The sequence below is a fragment of the Cricetulus griseus genome, chromosome 4, assembly GCF_003668045.3.
Source record: "Cricetulus griseus strain 17A/GY chromosome 4, alternate assembly CriGri-PICRH-1.0, whole genome shotgun sequence".
NCBI lineage: Eukaryota > Metazoa > Chordata > Mammalia > Rodentia > Cricetidae > Cricetulus > Cricetulus griseus.
Genome location: NC_048597.1, coordinates 75,847,374 through 75,867,067, shown reverse-complemented (window position 1 = coordinate 75,867,067; position 19,694 = coordinate 75,847,374). Strand labels below are relative to the sequence as shown.

General features: G+C 47.2%; 1 protein-coding gene across 1 annotated transcript in view; it reads right to left on the bottom strand.

The window, feature by feature from the left end:
* Sun1 (Sad1 and UNC84 domain containing 1) overlaps positions 1 to 6,056 on the bottom strand; it is a 47,800-nt gene extending 41,744 nt beyond the window's left edge. The window contains exon 1 of the mRNA XM_027413465.2: positions 5,925 to 6,056. The gene's annotated coding sequence lies outside the window, so the exon portion shown is untranslated. The remainder of the gene's footprint in view (positions 1 to 5,924) is intronic.
* Between the last annotated feature and the right edge of the window lie 13,638 nt (positions 6,057 to 19,694).

Sequence of the window (19,694 nt, the reverse complement as noted above, 5' to 3'; positions counted from 1 at the left end):
TGTTAGAGATGCCCACAAGCAAAACCACATGACCATGGCAGTGGGTACAGAAAGTACACTAGAGAATCCCTACACCCTTTCATGTATGACACAACACTCAATAAGCTAGGTGTGGCGGCTCACATCTGTATCCCCAGCTCTTAGAAAGCAGAATTCAAAGTCTGAGGTACTAAGCAGACCCCACCTTGCAAAATTCAGAAAATAAAAATAGGATGGTGGTAGCACATGCCTTTAATCACAACACTTGGGAGGCAGAACCAGGTAGATCCCTGTGAGTTCCAGGCCAGCTTGGTATACAAGCAAGTACCAGGGCAGCTAGCAGCTAGGGCTGTTACATAGGGAAACCCTATCTCAAAAACAAAACAAAACAAAAAACAAACAAAAAAGGTAAATAAATAAATTTAAATGTGTGGGTGTGGCTCAGTTGGCACAATGCACACTTCTCATGCATAGAGCCCTGGGTTCCATCCCCAGCATTGCATAAACCAGGTGTGGTGGTACAAATGCAATCCCACCATTTGGGAGGTAGAAGCAGAAAGAGCATAAGTTAAGGATTGTCCTTAACAAACGAGGTCCTCAACACTCCATACAGGCACCCAAGAAAAGCCCATAGTCAACGTCACACCCAAGGTGCAAAGACAGAATGCTCCCGAAGATCAAGAAGGAACAGGACAAGCCAGGAGTTGGTGGCTCATGCCTTTAATCTCAGCACTCTGGAGGCAGAGGCAAGCATCTCTGTGAGTTCGAGCCCAGCCGAGTCTACAAAGTGAGTTCCAGGACAACCTCCAAAGCAATACAGAGAAAACCTGTCTGGACAGGACAGGCAGCAGTGTTATCTGACACTGTCCAGAAGTGCAAGCCAGAGCAATTACTCAAGGAAAGGGGGAAAAAGGCGTACAGACCGGAAAGGCAATAACAGTAAGGTAACCTTTACTCTCAGCTGACAAGATTTCATACACAGAATATCCTAAATGGATATTAACTGGAAATGACAGCTAATAAGTTCAGCAAAGCTACAGGGTACAGAGCCACACAAAGCTAGCTGTACTTCCATAGGCTAGCAATGAGCAAGGTCAAGTGGAACAGAGAATTCCCTCCACAACAGCATCAAAAAAGCTTTGGGAATCAATTTAACCACCCAAGGGCAGAACCTGGGTACTGAAAGTCACAAGAAAATGTAAAAAGGCCCACGAAGTCCAAGAACAGAAAAGACTCACTATCCTGAAAAGCAATGTGCACAAATGCACTGTGACCCTTGTCAATACCCCAAGGGCCCTTTCTGCAAACCTGGAAAAGCCATCCCTCATTTACACTGAAATGCACAAGGTTCCAGAGAGCAAATAAGTCTGGAAAAAGGAGCTGAGCTGGAGAATCACTGAAATTTCAAAATCTGCTGCAAGCCAATGTGGGACTGACATCTGGGCAGACATCATACTCCAAAAGAATGGCATACAAGGTCAAAGGTAGCCAGGCGGTGGTGGCGCATGCCTTTAATCCCAACACTCAGGAGGCAGGTGGATCTCTGTGAGTTCGAGGTCAGCCTGATCTATGAGGTGAGTTCCAGGACAGGCTCCAAAGCTAGAGAAACCCTGTCTCAAAACCACCCCCCCCACCAAAAAAAAAAAAAAAAAACAAGGTCAAAGGTAAACCTTACATCTGGAGCCAAATGATAAGGGAAGCAAATCCCTTTAGCAAACGGTGCTAGAACAGTTGAGCTTCCAAGGGAAGAATGAAATCACACTGTCAGACGTCACAGCCCACAATGAACTCACAACAGATCAAAGACCTAAATATAACCACAAAAACTATCAAACTTTTAAAAGAACATATAAAGACAAGTCTTTGTAACCTGGGGTTTGCAATATGCCCACCTTAAAAAAAAAAGCAGATAAATTGGACTTTATCACTTTGAGCATTAAAAATACTCAAGAGGCTGGGCCAGGCGGATCCCTAAGTCTACGTAATGAGTGAGTTCCTGGCCAGCCAAGGCTACACAGTGAGATCCTGTTTCAAAACAAACAACAACAACAAAAACAAAACACTATCAAAAGGATGGCCATGGCCAGGTCGTGGTGGTGTATACCTTTTAATTCCAGCACTTGGGAGGCAGAGGCAGATGGATCTCTGTGAGTTTGAGGCCAGCCTGGTCTACAGAGCTAGTTCCAGAACAGAAACCCTGTCTTAAATTTAAAAAAAATTAAAAGCTAAAAAATAAAAATGATGGCCATGGCTGGTAGGAGGGTTCAGTGGCTAAAGTACTTGCAGCATGAGCCTGAAGCCCAGAATTCAATCCCCAAGACCCACGTAAGGTGGAACAAGAAAACTGACTCACATGTAAACAATAATTGGGGAAGGGGACAAAGGTGAAGCATAGCATGGCAGCAAACAGCAGCAATACCAGGAGGCTGAGGCAGGAGAACCCTAAGTTTGAAACCAGTCTGTGAGATTTATGGTGAGATCCTGTCTCAAAGAGAGACAGAGACAGGTGGGTGGTACTGCCAGTCATGTATGTCCAGAATGTTTAAACAACTTCCACAACTCAACAACACAACCTAATCAAAAGACAGGGAAAGGTTAGGCATGGTAGATCAACACCTTAAATCCCAGCCTTTAGAAGGCAGAGGCAGCTGGATTGTTAAATCCAGGTCAGCCTGGTCTATACAGAAAACAGATGGCAGTGAAGACTTTAAGAAACAATCCACACACATCACTGTGTCAACTGGGAAATGCAGACCAAAGCCAAAGATAATCTTCACAGCCACTGAGATGAGGGGTAATGGGGGTGGGAGGGTGGAAAGGAGGAAAACAAGTATTAGCAAAGATGTGGAGAAAGTGGGCCTCTCCCTCGTTGTGGGTGGGAGTATAAAACATGCAGCCATTGCAGAAAACAGTCTGGATGCTCCCCACGAAGTTAAACATAGAATTGCCATGTGACCCAGCAATTCTACTCCTAGATCTATATTCCAAGAATTAAAAACAGGTGCTCGGGGGGGCTGGGCTGGGGCTGGGGGCTGGAGGCTGGAGTCATGGCCCAGCCAGCAAAGAGTTGGAAACATGGTATGATGACCTGAGTCTGACCCCCAGGACCCACAGAAAGAGCTGGGCACAACAGCCTGCAACTGTAATCCTAGCATCAGACAGGCAGAGACAGGAGGATCTCTGGAGCTTGTTGGCCAGTCTATTCCAAATTGGTGAGTCTCAGGTCCCAGTGAGAAGCACTGTTTCAGAATGTAAGGTAGCTGGGTTATGATGTTGCATGCCTTTAATCACAGAACTTGGGTGGTAGAGATAGGCAAATCTTTTGAGTCTAAGGCCAGCCTAGTCTACAGAATCAGGACAGCCAGGGCTACATAGTGGGATTTTGTCTTGAAGAAAACAAACAAATAAACAAGAACAAAGGTAGGGAATAATTGAGATAAGCACCCAACATCAACCCTGGGCCTCTACATGCATGTATGTATGCATGCATTCAGAAACAGGTGTTCAAGTACAAACTTGTTCCCATGATCCCTGCAACACTAGTTAAATAATCCAACAGATGTAAACAATCCAAATGTCCAATGATGTGGATAAACAAGATTTAATAGGGCCTTCGAGGTGGCTCAGAGAGTAGACCTGTTTGCTACCAAATTTGATGACCTGACTTCAGTCCCCTATGACTTATACAAGACAACTGACTCCAGCAAGTTGTCTTCTTGACCTCAGCAAACATACACATGCAAATAAAATATTTTTTAAGTTTTTTTAAAGTTTTTTATTTATTATGTATACAGTGTTCTGGCTTTGAAGATGGTTGTGAGCCACCATGTGGGAACTGGGAATTGAACTCAGGATCTCTGAAAGAGGAACCAGTGCTCTTAACCCCTGAGCCATCTCTCCAGCCCCCAAATAAAATATTTTTTTAAAAGACTTTATAGGTCCATACAGTAGGGGACTATTCAGCCAGTAAATAGAATTACTTTCTGTTACTGTAATCCAAGTTACAAAGCATGGATGAGCCTTAAATAAGATATCCAGAATGGGCTAATCCATAGACTGTAAACACAGCTGCAGCTAACCGACAGGGAGGAGGAAAATGGTAAGGACTACTTGGTGGGTACTGGGTTTCCCTTTAGGTTGATAAAAAGCTGGAACTAGATAATGGTGATGGTTACGTAACACTGTATACAGTTTAAAATGGAAATCCTCATAAACACACACACACACATACACAGAGGAGAGAGAGAGTGAGTGAGAGAGAGAGAGAGAGAGAGAGAGAAACAGTTGGCTACCTTGCATTCATCCCCTTTCTGCTCTCTCCCAGAAAGACCAAAGGGCAAATAAACTGAGGGTGCCAACCTTCGGAAACTAAAAGCATCTCTCTAAATCTCTGGCACAACTCTCAAGTGAGGGCATGGTAGTGCACACTTGTAATACCAGCCCTGGGGAGTTGGATGCACAAGCATCTGGATTTCAACTCTGAGCTACAACAAAACAACAACAAAAACCCAAAAGGTAAGTAAAGCAGAAAGAAGAGTTCTCCCAGAAGCTCATTGGAGCAAGTCTCAAACATGTCACCCACAGCCTGGGCAGAGTACCACAGCCTGCACATTATAACAGTGACCACTTGGTAATGGTACACACCTGTAATCCCAGCACTTGGGAGGCAGAGGCAGTTGTATCTCTGTGAGTTCCAGGCCAGCCTGGTCTACAAAGCAAGTTCCAGGATAGCCAGAACTGTTTACACAGAAAACTCCTGTCTTCAAAAACAAAACAACAACAACAAAGTGACTCAGCCCTGACTAAGGAAAACAAGAGGCATAGAAAGGCATAGAAGACTAGGGCCGAGACTCATGGAAGCCCTGGGTTCCACACCCATCCTCAGCAACAATGACCAGCACAATTGTGCACACCTATAATCTAATCCTAGCACTATGGAGGTGGAGGCAGAGAATTGGGCGCTCAAGTTCATCTTCTGCTATATAGCACGTTTTAGGCCGGTCTAGGCTACCTGAGGCCCGACCCATAAATAAATAGATGATTGATAGATAGATAGATAGATAGATGGAGAGAGAGAGAGAGAGAGAGAGAGAGAGAGAGAGAGAGAGAGAGCGCCCGGCTTCTTGGTGCACGCCCTTTAACCCCAGCACCCAGGAAGCAGAGGCAGGTGGATCTCTAGAGACAGAAGTACACAGTGAGACCCTGTCTCGTAAAAAAAAAAGTGGGGGCAGGGATGGGGGAGATGAAAGAAAAATAACATGAGGCTAGGGCTCAGAAAGTAGAAAAGAGTTCTGGAGAGATCTAAAATATGCAACAGTCAAGTTAAAATGCCCGGCAAAATCTAATTAGGAAATCTGTCTGGCAGGCGCGAAGCGCACGTCGCAGGGGTGCACTTCACACCACACAGCGGGGAGCAGCAAAGTTCCTCCAGCTGATGCCCACGGGTCCCCAGGCTGCAACCTACAAAGCTCCAGCGGACCAGCCTGACACTGTCCTGCGCGCCGTACTGGGGGCAAAGGCAACTGGCTCCGGATAACCAGCAGGTGTAAGGTGCCCAGGCCAGGTACTCGCTACTCGGCCCGCGCCCCTCCCCGCACCTACAGCACCTGCGCCCCCGGGATGGCGCTTGCGCCTGCGCGCCGCGACTGGTAGCAGGAGACCCCGGAACCCAACACGCCAAGGGTCCGGGACAAGCTGGGACCGCCGTGCCAAGGCACAAGGGACACCGGGCTCGGGACGCCCGGGCGCGCGGCCTGGCAGTGCGAAGGGCGTCGCGCGCGCGTCGTGGCCGGTTGGCGGTTCCCACTTAGAGCTGTCCCTGCCACCTACATCCCGGCCGGTCCTAAGACAGTCCCCCAATGCCCGCGGCGCGACCGCGGTGACCCCCCCCTGTCCCCCCACCCCGCCCACTCCCGCTCTTGCCCAGCCCGCTCGTCGCAGCTCACCTGCCTCGCGCCGCCGCCTCAGGCCTCGTCCGCGCCGCCCAGGCCGGGCACCGAAGACTCTCCATAGCCTCAGCCAATCGCGCGCCGCGCCGGGATCGGAGGCGGGAGCGACGCAAACGTCCGTCAATCCCAGGCGCGTCTGCTGAAGCTCCAGACCAATGGGAAGGCGGCTTCCCCGCCGCGGCCCGCAAGGGGCGGGGGAAAGGGTGGGACGTGTGGCGTCAGTGGGCGGGGCGGGCGCGCTCGGACAGGAGGGGCCACGCCTAGGGAGAGGAGAAGCCTCTAGAGTAGCGTTAGGATTAGGATTCTCTGAGGAGGCGCGGGAGCTGAGTTACAGGCAGGGCCTCAGTGGATCCAGGAGATCCGACTCCTGCTGAAGATGCGGTGGGCTCCCGGGCACCCTCCTCTCCTCTGCTGCCTAGGCGCAGTGTTTGGAGGGACCCCCCAACGCCGGCCCTGCCCTGCGGGCTGGAAGCCAGACCTTCCCCTTGGGGAGTCCGTCCGCCCGCTCTCACTTACGAATTCTGCACATACTGTTCAATTGCATTTTTGTTTGTAGACAAGAGTTTCACTCTGTAACCTTGACTGGCCTGAAACACACTACGTAGACCAGTATGGCTTTGAACTCCTTGAGATCAGCCTGTCTCTGTCTCTGCCTCCAGCATGCACCACCACGCCCCACTTCTTTTTCCTCTTTTAGACTGGGTCTCATTATGACCTGGAATTCACCGTGTAGCCCAGGCTGACTTCCAATTCGCAGCAATCCTCCTGCCTTGTCCTCCCAAGCACTGAGATTACTATCAAGTGCCACCACAGTTGGCTTCGACTATTTTTTTTTAATGTGTTTGTGTGTATGTCTGTGTAAGTGTGTGTGTGTGTGTGTGTGTGTGTGTGTGTGTGCCTGCAAAGGCATCAGGTACCCTGAAGCTGTAGGTTGCAGGCTGTCAGAAGTGGATGCTGGCAACCAAACTCCAGTCCTCTGGATGATAAGCAAGTGATCTTTCTTCCTCCCTCCTCGCTGAGCAGCAAGTGCTCTTAAGGGCTTAAGCTCTTAACGGCTTAGCCATCTTCCTAGCCCTGGCTTTTATTATTTATTTATTTATTTATTTATTTATTTATTCATCCATTTATTCATTATTTGTTTATTTTTAGGCAGGGTCTGTATGTAGTTCTGGCTTCCCTGGAGCTTGCTATATAGATCTACTTGCTTCTGTCTGGGACTAAAGACATGTACTACCATGCCTGGCTGACTTTTATACCCTCCCCACCTCACTACCCCCCCCACAGGATTTCTCTGTGTAGTCTGGCTGTACTGGGAACTTGCTCTGTAGACCAGGCTGGCCTTGAACTCACAGAGATCTGATTGCCTCTGCCTCTGGAGGGCTGGGATTAAAGATGTGCACCACCACTGCCAGGCTGGCTTTTACAGTTTTACTAAGAGTCTTGAGCTGGGGAGATGGATCAGTGCAACCATCCAGGACCTGAGTTCAACCCCAGAATCCTGATTTAAAAAAAAAAAAGAAAAAAGTCTAGCACTGTGTGCTTATAATCCCAGGGCTAGAGAGTAGAGACTGGGATCCCTGAGGCTTGCAGGCCACCAATGTAATTTACTTGGTGAGCACCAATCCAGTGAGAGATCCTGTCTCAGAGAGCAAGGTGGATGGTTCCTGAGGAATGACACTAATGCACACACATGCACACACACACACACATCAAAACACACACAGGGGCTCACTATGTTGCCCAGGCTGTCATGGAATGTCTCATGTTCTGTCCCAGTGCTGGGATTACAGGCATGCAGCACCTCATCCAGCCTGCTGCTGGCTTTTAATAGTCACCATGTTGCATTCACTTGCCTCCTCATATGTTTGACAATGGGTTGATTTGTTCCATTGGTAAATTGAGGGACTTTTCTGTAAGTAATAGACATTAGAGGGTTTCGGGCCACAAGGATATTTGTGGCAAACTTTTAAGTCCACTACTAGTAAAGTGGGTGGGTTTGGCAGGGCAGCTGGCTGGCTCCACAGGCCCAAGGCTCTATGGCTTACTGACCCCTGAGTCAGCAGCTGAACATCTGGATTTTGTCAGTAGAAGCTGTTATAAATGAAACAGTTGTGCATTTAGAGGCAGGAGTCTGTGTGGACATTTGTTTGAGCTTTGTCTTTTTTTTATTTGGCTTGCTTTGTTGTTGTTTTTCATTTGTGTGTGTGTGTGTGTGTGTGTGTGTGTGTGTGTGTGTGTGTGTGTTTGCATTGTATATGTGCATTATGTGTGTTCCTGGAGCCTACACAGACCAGAAGTGGGCATCAGATCCCCTATAACTTAATTTACATATGGCTATGAGTCACCCTGTGGATGCTGGGAACTCAACATGGGTCCTCTGCAAGAGCAGTAAATGCTCTTAACTTATAAGCCATCTCTTTAGCCCAGGCTTTTCTGGTTTTGATTTTTTTGGTATTTTTGAGACAGTGTCTATGTAACCCTGGTTGTCCTTGAACTTGCTGTGTAGACCATGCTGGCCTTGAATTTACAAAGATTCACCTGCCTCTGCCTCTTGGGATTAAAAGAATATAATACCACAGCTGGCCTGTTTTCTTCTTCTTTTAAATAGGGAATCAACAGTGTAGCCCAGGCTGGCTTCATGATCCTCCTCCTCCTGCATCCACCTCTCAAGTCCTGAAATTACAAGTGTAAGCCACCACAACTGGCAAGTTTTTGTTCTTTTTTTTTTTAATTAGCTTATTTTCCTGTTTTTGTTGTTGTTGTTTGTTTGTTTTTGAGACAGTCTTATATTCCCCAGGCTGGCCTTAAATTTGATATGAACTTCATCCTTCAGCCTGTAGTGCTGAAATTTAAGGGATATTTTACCATACTTAGTTTAGGCAGTGCTGGTGATTAATCTCGGGGCTTTGGGCATGCTAGGCAGACACTACCAGCTCTATATCACAAGCCAATTTTGGTTCTTTATTAGCAACTGCATCTGGTGGCTCAGGCCTGTCATCTCAGCAATCTGGGAGGCTGAAGTAGGGGAATCCCAAATTCAAAGCCAGCCTGGGCAATTTAGTCATACCCGGTGACTTGTTCTAATGGCAGTGCTGTGCTTTGTGCAAACACAAAGTTTCATTTGCACGACAGGTTTCCTATGATTGGTGCAAACACCCTTCCTCTGGCAACATAAGTAGGCTGTAGGACCCATGTGGCAGGCCAGCTGGGGGCATGGTCTTGTGTTGCCATGTCCTATGATGCCACAGTAGTCCCAGTAAAAAGCTGTTCCCACTAATCATTTCTTGTCTGCTTCACATAGTACAGGGTGAATGTGAAGACAAGTGATGGAAACAGAAGCAGTGGAGTGGCATCGGTGGTGGCGACAAGAGAGCCTGGCAATGCACTGAGCCTCTGAAGCAGTCGAGTGGCAGCATGGCAGCAGAAACTGGCAGAAGCTGCTTCAGATCAGCAGTAACTATGACAGAAGCGGCAGTAGTAAGAGGCACCTGAACCATGGGGCAAGGTACAGCCAGGGCAGGAAGAAAAAGGACAGAAGAAACCCAGGAAGGATGGAGAGCAGAGGTCGAAAGATAGAAGCCTGCAATGAGCCAGAGAAGGGAAACCACAGACCACGGTAGCAGGAAATGTTCCAAAGAGCTGCCAAGCCAGTAAGGCCAAGGGTCCCTGACACCACAAGCTATAATTCTGGCTGTTGAGGGTTGTGGAATCTCAACTGGAAGCGGCAGGCAAGCAGCTTCCAGGAGGGTGGAGGAATCCCAACTTCTTAGGTGTATATGAGAGCTATAGTAGACTAGACACTGGGAATCCCAGCCCTTGAGAGGGAGAGGCAAGAGGGTCAAGAGTTCAAGGCTAGCCTCTGCTACAAAAAGCTCTTGTTTCAAAAAGGCAAAAGAAGAGAAAGAGCTGTAATAATTATAGCCCTCAGGCCCCTGCTGTCCAGCGTCAGTGTGACCTGCAATAGTGGTGGATGTTCCGAGCTGCCACTTCCTGCTGTCATAACTATAGCCATAGCCAAAACCAACTTTTTTTTTTGGGGGGGGGGATAGGGTCTCATGTAGCACAGGCTAGCCTTGAATTTGCTATGAAGCTGAGGATAACTTTGAATTTCTGATCCTCCTAATTTCTCCACCCAAGTCCTGGGATTAGAGACATGTACACCATTACTCCTACTTTACAGAGTATTAGGAATGGAACCCAGAACTTCTGTATGCCAGTGAGAACTACCCTCCCTCCACTTTTTGTATTTGATTTTATTTTTGTTTGGCTTTCAAGAGCAGCCTTTGAGTAGCTTCTCCTAGCCCAGCACGGCTGACTAGTGAAGGTAGTCCCTCTGAGTTCACACCTCGACGTTGGCACCAGATCCCTATTTCAGTTGTAAACAGAACCTGACTCCAATAGCGAGGAGGTTGAGAAACCCGAGCTACCAGCCACTGAAGCAGCAGGCAGGCTGCAAGGGGATCAGAAAGCTGGGCAGGCAGAGATGCTGAAAGGAGAGTCAGCTAGCCCAGGAAACCCCTTTCTCTTAAGGAAGCAATTGAACTTCCCTGCTGGCTGGCAAGGAAGTGGTTTTTTTTTTTTTTTTTTTTTTTTTTTGCCCTTAGTGGTTCCCCGCAGCGGTCTAGGGCGTTTCCTAGTCCTAGTATGGTTCTGGGTGTGGTAGGGAGGGGCACAGCAACAAGTCAGAGTTGAGAAGCCTAGCCTTGACAGCAGTTCCAATCGAGGATCCAGAGCCCCACACATAGGTTGGTGGTTACCGATGAGCAGTAGAGCCTTTTCTGTGAACAGCGTCCTGGGTTCCATCCATCTTAGCACCCACGGCAAATGTCAAACAAAACCCCACATGCCAATAATCGTGACTGACAAGGGATGGCACCCAGGGCCTCCCACAAGCCCCAGATAGGCTTGAGCCACACGCCCAGCCTCTCACTAGGGGATTTTAAGCAAGTGCCTTGCTACAGAGCCACACCCTACTCTTTATTGTTATTACTGTTGAACTTGTTTGTTTTCTACCTTTAGGAGAATTCCAGAAGTAGAACTGATTCATCCAGGTATGGTGGCACATGCCTTTAATCCCAGCCTTTGGGAGGTGGAAGCAGGAGAATTTTTGAGTTCAATGCTATCCTGGTTTCGGTAATGAATTCTAGGGCAGCCAGGACTTCATACTGAGACCCAGTTTCAAAACAAAACGCAAAACAAAAAGGAACTGATTGGCTAGGTGTTGGTGGTGCACGTCTTTAATCCCAGCACTCGAGAGGCAGAGGCAGAGGCAGGCGAATCTCTGTGAGTTCGAGGTCAGCCTGGTCTCCAAAGCGAGTGCCAGGATAGGCTCCAAAGCTACACAGAGAAACCCTGTCTTGAAAAACCAAAGGGGGGAAAAAAAAGGAACTGATTGCTTCACTAGGCTTGTTGTATGCCTTTTCCTGCTAAGCTGTCTCACAGGCACCCGGCACTGGAGAATTCTGTGTTGGTCACTTTGCCAGGGAGCTATAGCCACAGAATTCTCTTTGTTTATTTTATGACAGGGTCTCACTAGGTTACTCAGGCTAGCCTTGAACTCACTTTGAATCCCAGGCAGGCCCTAAACAGGTGATTCTCCTATCTTAGCCTTCCAAGTAGCTGGAACCACAGGTATGTTTTATGGGTTTTTTTTGTTTTGTTGTTGTCCCCCCCCCCAAAAAAAAAGAGTTTCTCTCTAGCTTTGGAGCCTGTTCTGGAACTCCCTCTGTAGACCAGGGTGGCCTGGAACTCACAGAGATCCATCTGCCTCTGCCTCCCAAGTATTGGGATTAAACGCACACACCACCACTGCCTGGCAAAAAGTTTTTTTGTTTTGTTTTGTTTTGGGGTTTTGTAAAGACAGGGTTTCTCTGTGTAGCCCTGGCTGTCCTGGAACTAGCTTTGCAGACCAGGCTGGTCAGGAACTCAGCTGGTGGCACTCGGGAGGCAGAGGCAGGTAGATCTCTGTGTTCGAGACCAGCCTGGTCTGCAAAGCGAGTTCCTGAAACTACATGTATGAACCTACGACTGTTTAGTAAACTATGAATTGAAGTTGAAAGGAAAAAGTCACACCTATGCTGAAAATTCTACAAGGCTTTCATGATTATAGATCTTCCATGATTATAGAGTTGAAATGTTGCAGATCCATACCCAAATTATTCTGTGCTTTTTTTTTTTCCTTTTAGTAGGCATTCCTTTCTCACCTGTTTGACCTAACACCCTAGAGTTACTAGCCAAATTCTTTTGAAATGGCGTCCACCCAATGCAAAGCTTAAGAATGTCACCAGATAACATTTGAGGCCCATAACAGAGATCTCCCCACTTTGCTGTAACCTTCTTACCTGACATTTTCACCAGTATATTATATTAGTTTATGTTTTGGGTTTTGAGACAAGGTAGCCTTGTATATGTAGTTATGTAGCCTTAGCTGGCTTGGGAGTCACCAAGTAGACCAAGCTGGCCTCAAACTCAGATATCTGCCTGCTGCGGTCACCCAAGTGCTAGAATTAAAGTTGTGTGCCACTCTTCTCAGCTCCACCAATGTATTTTAAAAGTGTTTTGATTTTTGTGTTGGCCTAACCCAGAGAAATATGTGGGGTCCCCAATTATTTGTAAGAAGGATTGCACTTGAGCTAAGTGTGATGGTGTAGGCTTGTATTCCTAGCACTTGAGAGGTAGAGGCAATAGAGTTGTTGCAACTTGAAAGCCTGGTCTACACAGTGAATTCCAGGCTAGCCAGAAGGACAAAGTAAGATCTTGATTTAAAAAAATCTCAATACAGCTGGGCGTTGGTGGCACACGCCTTTAATCCCAGCACTAGGGAGGCAGAGGCAGGTGGATCTCTGTGAGTTCGAGACCAGCCTGGTCTACAAGAGCTAGTTCCAGGACAACCTCCAAAGCCAGAGAGAAACCCTGTCTCGAAAAACCAAAAATAAATAAATAAATAAATAAATAAATAAATAAATAATCTCCATACAGTCAGGCATTGGTGGCGCACGCCTTTAATCCCAGCACTCAGGAGGCAGAGGCAGGCAGATCTCTGTGAGTTCAAGAGCAGCCTGTTCTACAGAGCAAGTTCCAGGACAGGCTCCAAAGCCACAAAGAAACCCTGTCTCGAAAAACAAAACAAAACAAAACAAAACAAAACCAAAATCTCTATATATGTATGTATGTATGTATGTATGTATGTGTATATGATAAATATATATATGATAAACACACACATATATACTGAGTGTAGAGCTGGCTCATTGTTATAAAAGCTCTTGTTCTTACAGAGAACCTGGGCTCAATTCCCAGCTCCCACATGGTTGCTCACAACCATCTGTTGAGTCCAGTCCTAGGGGATCTGGATGCCCCCTTCTGACCTCAGCAGGTACCAGTGCACAAATGTGCATGTAGGCAAAACATTCACACACACAAAATAATAAGATGAATTTATGCATATATATTAATTTCAAAGCAACAAGCAAGGACTAGAGAGATGGCTCAGCAGTTAAGAGCACTTGTTGGCCAGACAGTGGTGGTGCACGCCTTTAATCCCAGCACTCAGGAGGCAGAGGCAGGCAGATCTCAGTGAGTTCAAGGCCAGCCTGGTCTACAGAGTGAGTTCTAAGACAGCTAGGGTTACACAGAGAAAACCCTGTCTCTGAAAAACCAAAAAAATAAAAATCAAAAAAGAGGTCTTGTTCTTGTTAAGAACCCATTTTAATTCCCTTGCACCCACACGGCAGCTCAACACCATCCATAACTCCAGTTCCAGGGGCTCTGATGCTCGCTGTCTTCTGACCTCTGCAGACAGCAAGCACACAGTGGTGCACAGATACACATGCAGGCCCAACACGCATACACATAAAATAAAGGAAAATTCATAAGACTACAACAACAACAAAAGGTTTGTATCCTAAAAACAGAACAACCCTTGCTGGCTTCCTCATTTCTCTTTTCAGCAAAACTCTGGAAGGATATCTTGCCTCCCTCAGCCCTGGGCCAGAGCTCTTGCTAACCAAGCTGCTGTTGCAGTAAGCTCCTAGAGGCGATGGTCCTAGGACCTTCCTGCACTGTTGGCACCTGGCCAGCCACATCACTGTGAGCAGCTCCCTGTCTCTTCACTATCCCAGGTTCCTTCCTACCTTCCATACAGTCTCCTCCTGGGCCCTGACCTCCACAGGTGTGTCTCTGAGCCTTGTCTGGCTACAGGTGAGCCCTAGCCACTCTCTATCTTCTCCATCCCCAACTTGACACCTCCAGGTTTGAATTCCTGAACTCACCTTGCCCTCTCAAGGTAAAACCAGTATCTTCCACTCCTTGATTCAAAAGACCTTTGCCTCTCCCACAGGTAAAGCACCTGCTGTCTCTTGAGCCAGATCTAGTGCCAGGCAGGGTGGTGCAGGGATGTAATAGAACACTGAGCAGCTTGAGGCAGGAGGATTGCTGTGAGTACAAAGCCAGCTTTAGCTATAGGGAACCCCTGTCTCAAAAAAAAAAAAAAAGAAAAAGAAAAAAAGAAAAGAAAGAAAGGAAGGAAGGAAAGAAAAAGAAAAAGGAAGACAGAGAGAAAGGATGAAAGAGAAAGGAAGGAAGAAAGAAAAAAAGGAAGGAAGGAAGGAAGGAAGGAAGGAAGGAAGGAAGGAAGGAAGGAAGGCTGGCAAGATGACTCAGCCAGTAAAAGTGCTTGTTTCTGAGCCTGACAGCCTGAGCTCCATCCCTGAGACCCAGATAGTGGAAAGAGGGAACTGGCTCCTGCAAGTTGTCCTCTGACCTCCACACATGCACCATGCTTGGTGCCCTCGAAGGTCAGAAGAGAGGAAGAGTGGAGTAATGAACAGTTGTGAGTGACCACATAGGTGCTGGGGATTGAGCCCAGGTCCTCTGAAAGAGCAACAAGTGCTCCTAAATGTTGAGCCATCTCTCTAACCCCTAAAATTCTTTTTCAAGAAGAGAAAGAAACAAGGAAGAGAGGGAAGGAAAGGAACAAAATAAATCACTTTTTAGTTCCCCACCCAGAAGGAACTCCTTTGGCACACTTTTTGGTCCCTATTTGTTTTTTTTACATGGGATCTTATGTAGTCCAGGCTGTCCTTAAACTCCTGATCCTCTTGCCCTAGTCTCCCCAGCATGAAGATCACAGGCATTTTGCACCATGCCTGGCTGCTGTAATCATATGAGGTCCATCCCATTGCTTTTCCCTTAACACAGGTGGAGTCTGTCTGTGGCTTCTGCTAGACTTCGCTTTTCTACCTAATAGCGTGTGCCCTGTCAGCACACAGCAGAGAAGAAGAAATGTCCCAGGCAAATATCACCGTGTTTCAAAAGCCTGTGCCTAAGAAGTGGGGAAGACAGGGGATAAAGTTAGGTGGAGAGGGGAGGGGAGCACCACAGGGCTTAGGCGAATTTTGGAAGTCCGGAAGCTGTAGAAAGTGAGGTGGGTGGAGTGGCGGAAGAACATCCCAGAATAGGCATGGGACCTAGGAAGGGTGAGGCTAGGGGCATGCCTGGCACCCCAGGGATTAAGTAGAGCTTTGGACTGAAGCAACTGTGCTCTCTCTTACTCCAGCCTAGAGCAACTGGCAACTGGCACGATGCTCTGGCCCAAGAGCCAAGAGCTGGGTCCTTCTCTGCAGAGGAATTGGCATCCTTTCCAGTAGGCTCTCAGAGTGGGTACAGGCTCCCAAGCAGCTGATTCCTGGGTGGGGCCCCTAGGGAGGTCTCAGCATCTTGCAAGGATGATGCCCAAGAGACCCTGCTTGGATACTAAGCTCTGGAGAGAGACTTGGCAGGGAGACTGAGTCATCTGGAATAGAAACCAGGGAGTCATTGGTTTCTAAACAGGGAACCTGCAGGAGAGTGTAGGGCCAGGGACTAAGATGGGGCATGCCTCCTTCTAGGGGTGGGGAGGGGGATGCAGAAAGGCTTTTGAGAATGTGCTGATCAGAATCCAGAGAAGCATGGAAGGACCAGCCTATGTTAGGAAGAAGACAACTAAGAGATGGGCTGGAGAAACTGAAACAGGAAGAAGGAAGGAAGGGAGGAAGGGAAGATGGGCTGGGTGGTGGGCACGTCTTTAATCCCAGCACTGGAGAGGCAGAGGCAGGCAGATCTCTGAGTTCAAGGCCAGCCTGATCTACAGAGTGAGTTCTAGGACAGCCAAGTCTACACAGAGAAACTCTGTCTCAAAAAGAAAAAAAGGNTACAGGATAATCAGGCTACATACAATCTGCAGCCCCAGAAGCTAGGTAGCAATGATTTTCTCAGATGTTTTGTCACACTGGGAGAAGACTGACAGTCACTTTATGTAAGATTGTCTTAGCAGGGGTGGGGGAGAAGGGAAGGGAAAGAGATGTTAACAAATGCAGGTGGAGGTGAGTGTCCCTTATCTGAAGCCCTGAGGACACCACTCTTGACACCTATCCAAACTGACCTGCTACTGTCTCCCTCTAACCACATGGAGGCTTGCAGGGCAGCCTCCTTATTGCTGACTTGCCAAGCTTGCTCTTGCTCAGGGCTTTTGTTCTAACTCAGCTGGTACCCACAGAACTGGCAGCTAGGATCCCACCAAAGGGATCCTCCATCCTGATCACACATGGGTCTTCTTTTCCCTGAGACATGGCCAGGTCAGGACCAACAGCACTGTCTGCTTGCTCACCCACTTAGGGGAGAGATGAGTGTTCTATTTGCTCTCGCCCATCTGTGTATGTATTTTAAACTCTACATTGAAATATCTTAGGACTTTTTAAACACAAGAATAGCAAAACTTGGTACAGAGCATTCCAGTCTATTCTGCTTAGCTTCTCGTAATATTAACATGTTACATAACTAAGCCACAAGAAGTGGCAGACACCAGGAATTTAATTTTGGGCATAGGACAATTGACAAACCTACAAATGCAATTAAGAGCTGACAGCTTCCCTCCCTTCTCAGTGTGTGTGCTTGTGTACACCCTATGTGTGAATGTCTATACAGGCCAGGGGTCAAAGTCAGGTGTCATCTTAATTGATATCCACTTTCTTCTTCTTCTTCTTCTTCTTCTTCTCCTTCTTCTTCTTCTTCTTCTTCTTCTTCTTCTTCTTCTTCTTCTTCTTCTTCTTCTTTTCTCCTCCTCCTCCTCCTCCTCTTCTTCTTCTTCTTCTTCTCATTCTTCTTCAAGATAGGGTCTCTCTGTGTAGCTCTGGCTGTCGTGGAACTCACCCTGTAGACCAGGCTTTGAACTCACAGAGGTCCACCTGCCTCCCAAGTGCTGGGATTAGAGGCATGCGCCACCACCGCTCAGCTTTTTCCTCTTTAGATTGAGGCAAAGTCTACGTTTATAGGCTTGTCTTGAACTCTCTGCATCCCAGGCTGGCCTCTAACTTTTAATCTACCTGCCTCAGCATCCCCAGTAGTTAATCTATCTATGTCTTGCACTGGTAGGTCTGCCTTGTTTGCATTGCCATGAACTTGTGTGTTACTTTTAATTCCTTGGAAGTACTGGGATGGAAATAAGGTTCTTGCTCATGTTAGGCAAACATGACTAGTTTGTATCCCCAGCCTGGGTTATTTGTGCTCCAGTAACCCAACAGTGATTTTTGTTGTTGCTGTTGCTCATGCTGTTCCATCTTTGGCCACTAGGGAACACTTAGTTTCTCTCCCAAGCTTCACTAGCACTGACAGCTTCTGGCTGTTACCACCATCTATTTTTATTTTATTTTTTTTCTTTTAAAAACCCCAGACTTAAATTCACTTTTTTTCAAGACAAGGTTCTATGAAGCTGAACTCCTCCTGATCCTCCAGTCTCCATCTTCAAATGCTAGGATTACAGGCATTTCATAATGCTACTGGCTCAGACATTTTTCCTGTTAAAAATTAAATTGCATTTATTTGTGTATTGGGGGAACATACCCATGGCATTCTGTAGGTCATAGGATAACTTGTTGGAGTCAGTTGTTTGTTTTCAAGACAGGGTTTCTCTGTGTATTTGGAGCCTATCCTGGAACTTGTGCTGTAGACCAGGGTGACCTTGAACTCACAGAGAGCAGCTTGCCTCTGCCACCTGAGTGCTGGGATTAAAGGCTTGCACCACCACAGCCTGTCAGAGTCATTCTTTTCCTTCTATCATGTGTGTCCCAGGGATTGAACTCAGGTTGTCAGTTTTGGTGACAGGTGCCTTTGTCCCAGAGGTACCTTGCCAGTCCATTACACTATCTATATTTCTGTATGTCGTCCAGATGTGTGGGCACTCGTCACACTGCCTATGTGAAGGTCAGAAGACTACCCTGTGGAGCTGGTCTTTCCTTTACCTTTACATGGGTTCTGGGGATTGAATTTAGGCCATTGGAGTTGCTTGGCAAGTCCTTTTTCCCACTGAGCCATCTCATTGGCTCTGACATGTTAAACCCATTTGCTATCGAAGGCCTTTAATCCTAACACTTGGAGGCAGAGGCAGATCTCTGAGTTCAAGGCCAGCCTGGTCTACAGAGTGAGTTCTATGACAGCCAGCACTACACGGAGAAACCCTGCTTCCACAAAAACAAAACAAAACAAAATCAAAGAGATCCATTTGTTTACATGTGGCTGACTCTGGACTTTCTTTTCAGTTTTCAAAAGGAAGGGGGTGGGTATGAGGTGGAGAAGAAAGTGGGCTCTTGTCCTCATTTTCCCACCTCCACCTCGGGAGGTATCTGTTCCAATTTAGCATTTTCCGTCCAAAAGGAGGCAGCTGGTGAGATGGCTCAGTGATAAAAGTGCTCGCCCCAGATCCATGGTAGAGAGAACATGCTCCTGAGGTGTCCATGCTGGAGGTGGTTCCACGGTAGGTGTGCCCACCTATACTCACCCAATTGTCCACTTCAGATCAATAAAGCAGCTAAACATAACCACCCACCAACCAATCACTCTGGAACTCACCTCCCAGGATCCAACCCAGCCATTCTGTTTGGAGCAACGGAAACATGCCCACACCACCAGCAACAGCTGAACAGGAAGGTCCATGAAGCCTAAAATACTTAACTGTAGATCCCTTTGCAAAGATGCTGAGCTGTAGAGAGTGACTCAGCAGTAAAGCCCCTGCCTTAAATAAGTGAGGGGATGGGGGAGTAGCTCAGTGATAAAGTACCTGCCTAGAATCTTACAGTGAGCAGCTGGAGGGGGGGGGGTCGCATGGCTCAGGGGTAAAACACATTTGTAAAGTTTTGAGTTCTATACTCAGTAACACATGATAAAATGCCTGATGCTTGCTGCCAACCCGAGTTCAATCCCCAGGACAAACATGGTGGAAGGAAGAGAACGGACTCCTTTAGGTCAAACTTCCACATGTACACTGTAGCCCATGTGCACACTCCAACAAATAAAGGAAGGTAATGATCAAAATCAAAAAGTGAATAATCATTAAAAAAAAAAAATGCTTGGCCAGGCGGAGGCAGAGGCAGCCAGATCTCTTTGAGTTTAAGGCTAGCCTGGTCTACAGAGCAAGTTTCAGGACAGGCTCCAAAGAAACTAAACAGAGAAATTCTGTCTTGAAAAACCAAAACAATAAACAAGCAAACAAACAGATAAATAAAATTGTGTAGCCAGGCAGTAGAGGCTCACACCTTTAATCCCAGCACTCAGGAGGCAGAGGCAGGCAGATCTATGTGCGTTCAAGACCAGCCTGGTCTACAAGAGCTAGTTCCAGGATAGCCTCCAAAGCCACAGAGAAACCCTGTCTCAAAAAAACAAAACAAAACAAAAGCACCAAAAAACAAACAAAACAAAAAATTGTGTTTCATTGGGCACATGCCTTTAATCCCAAGC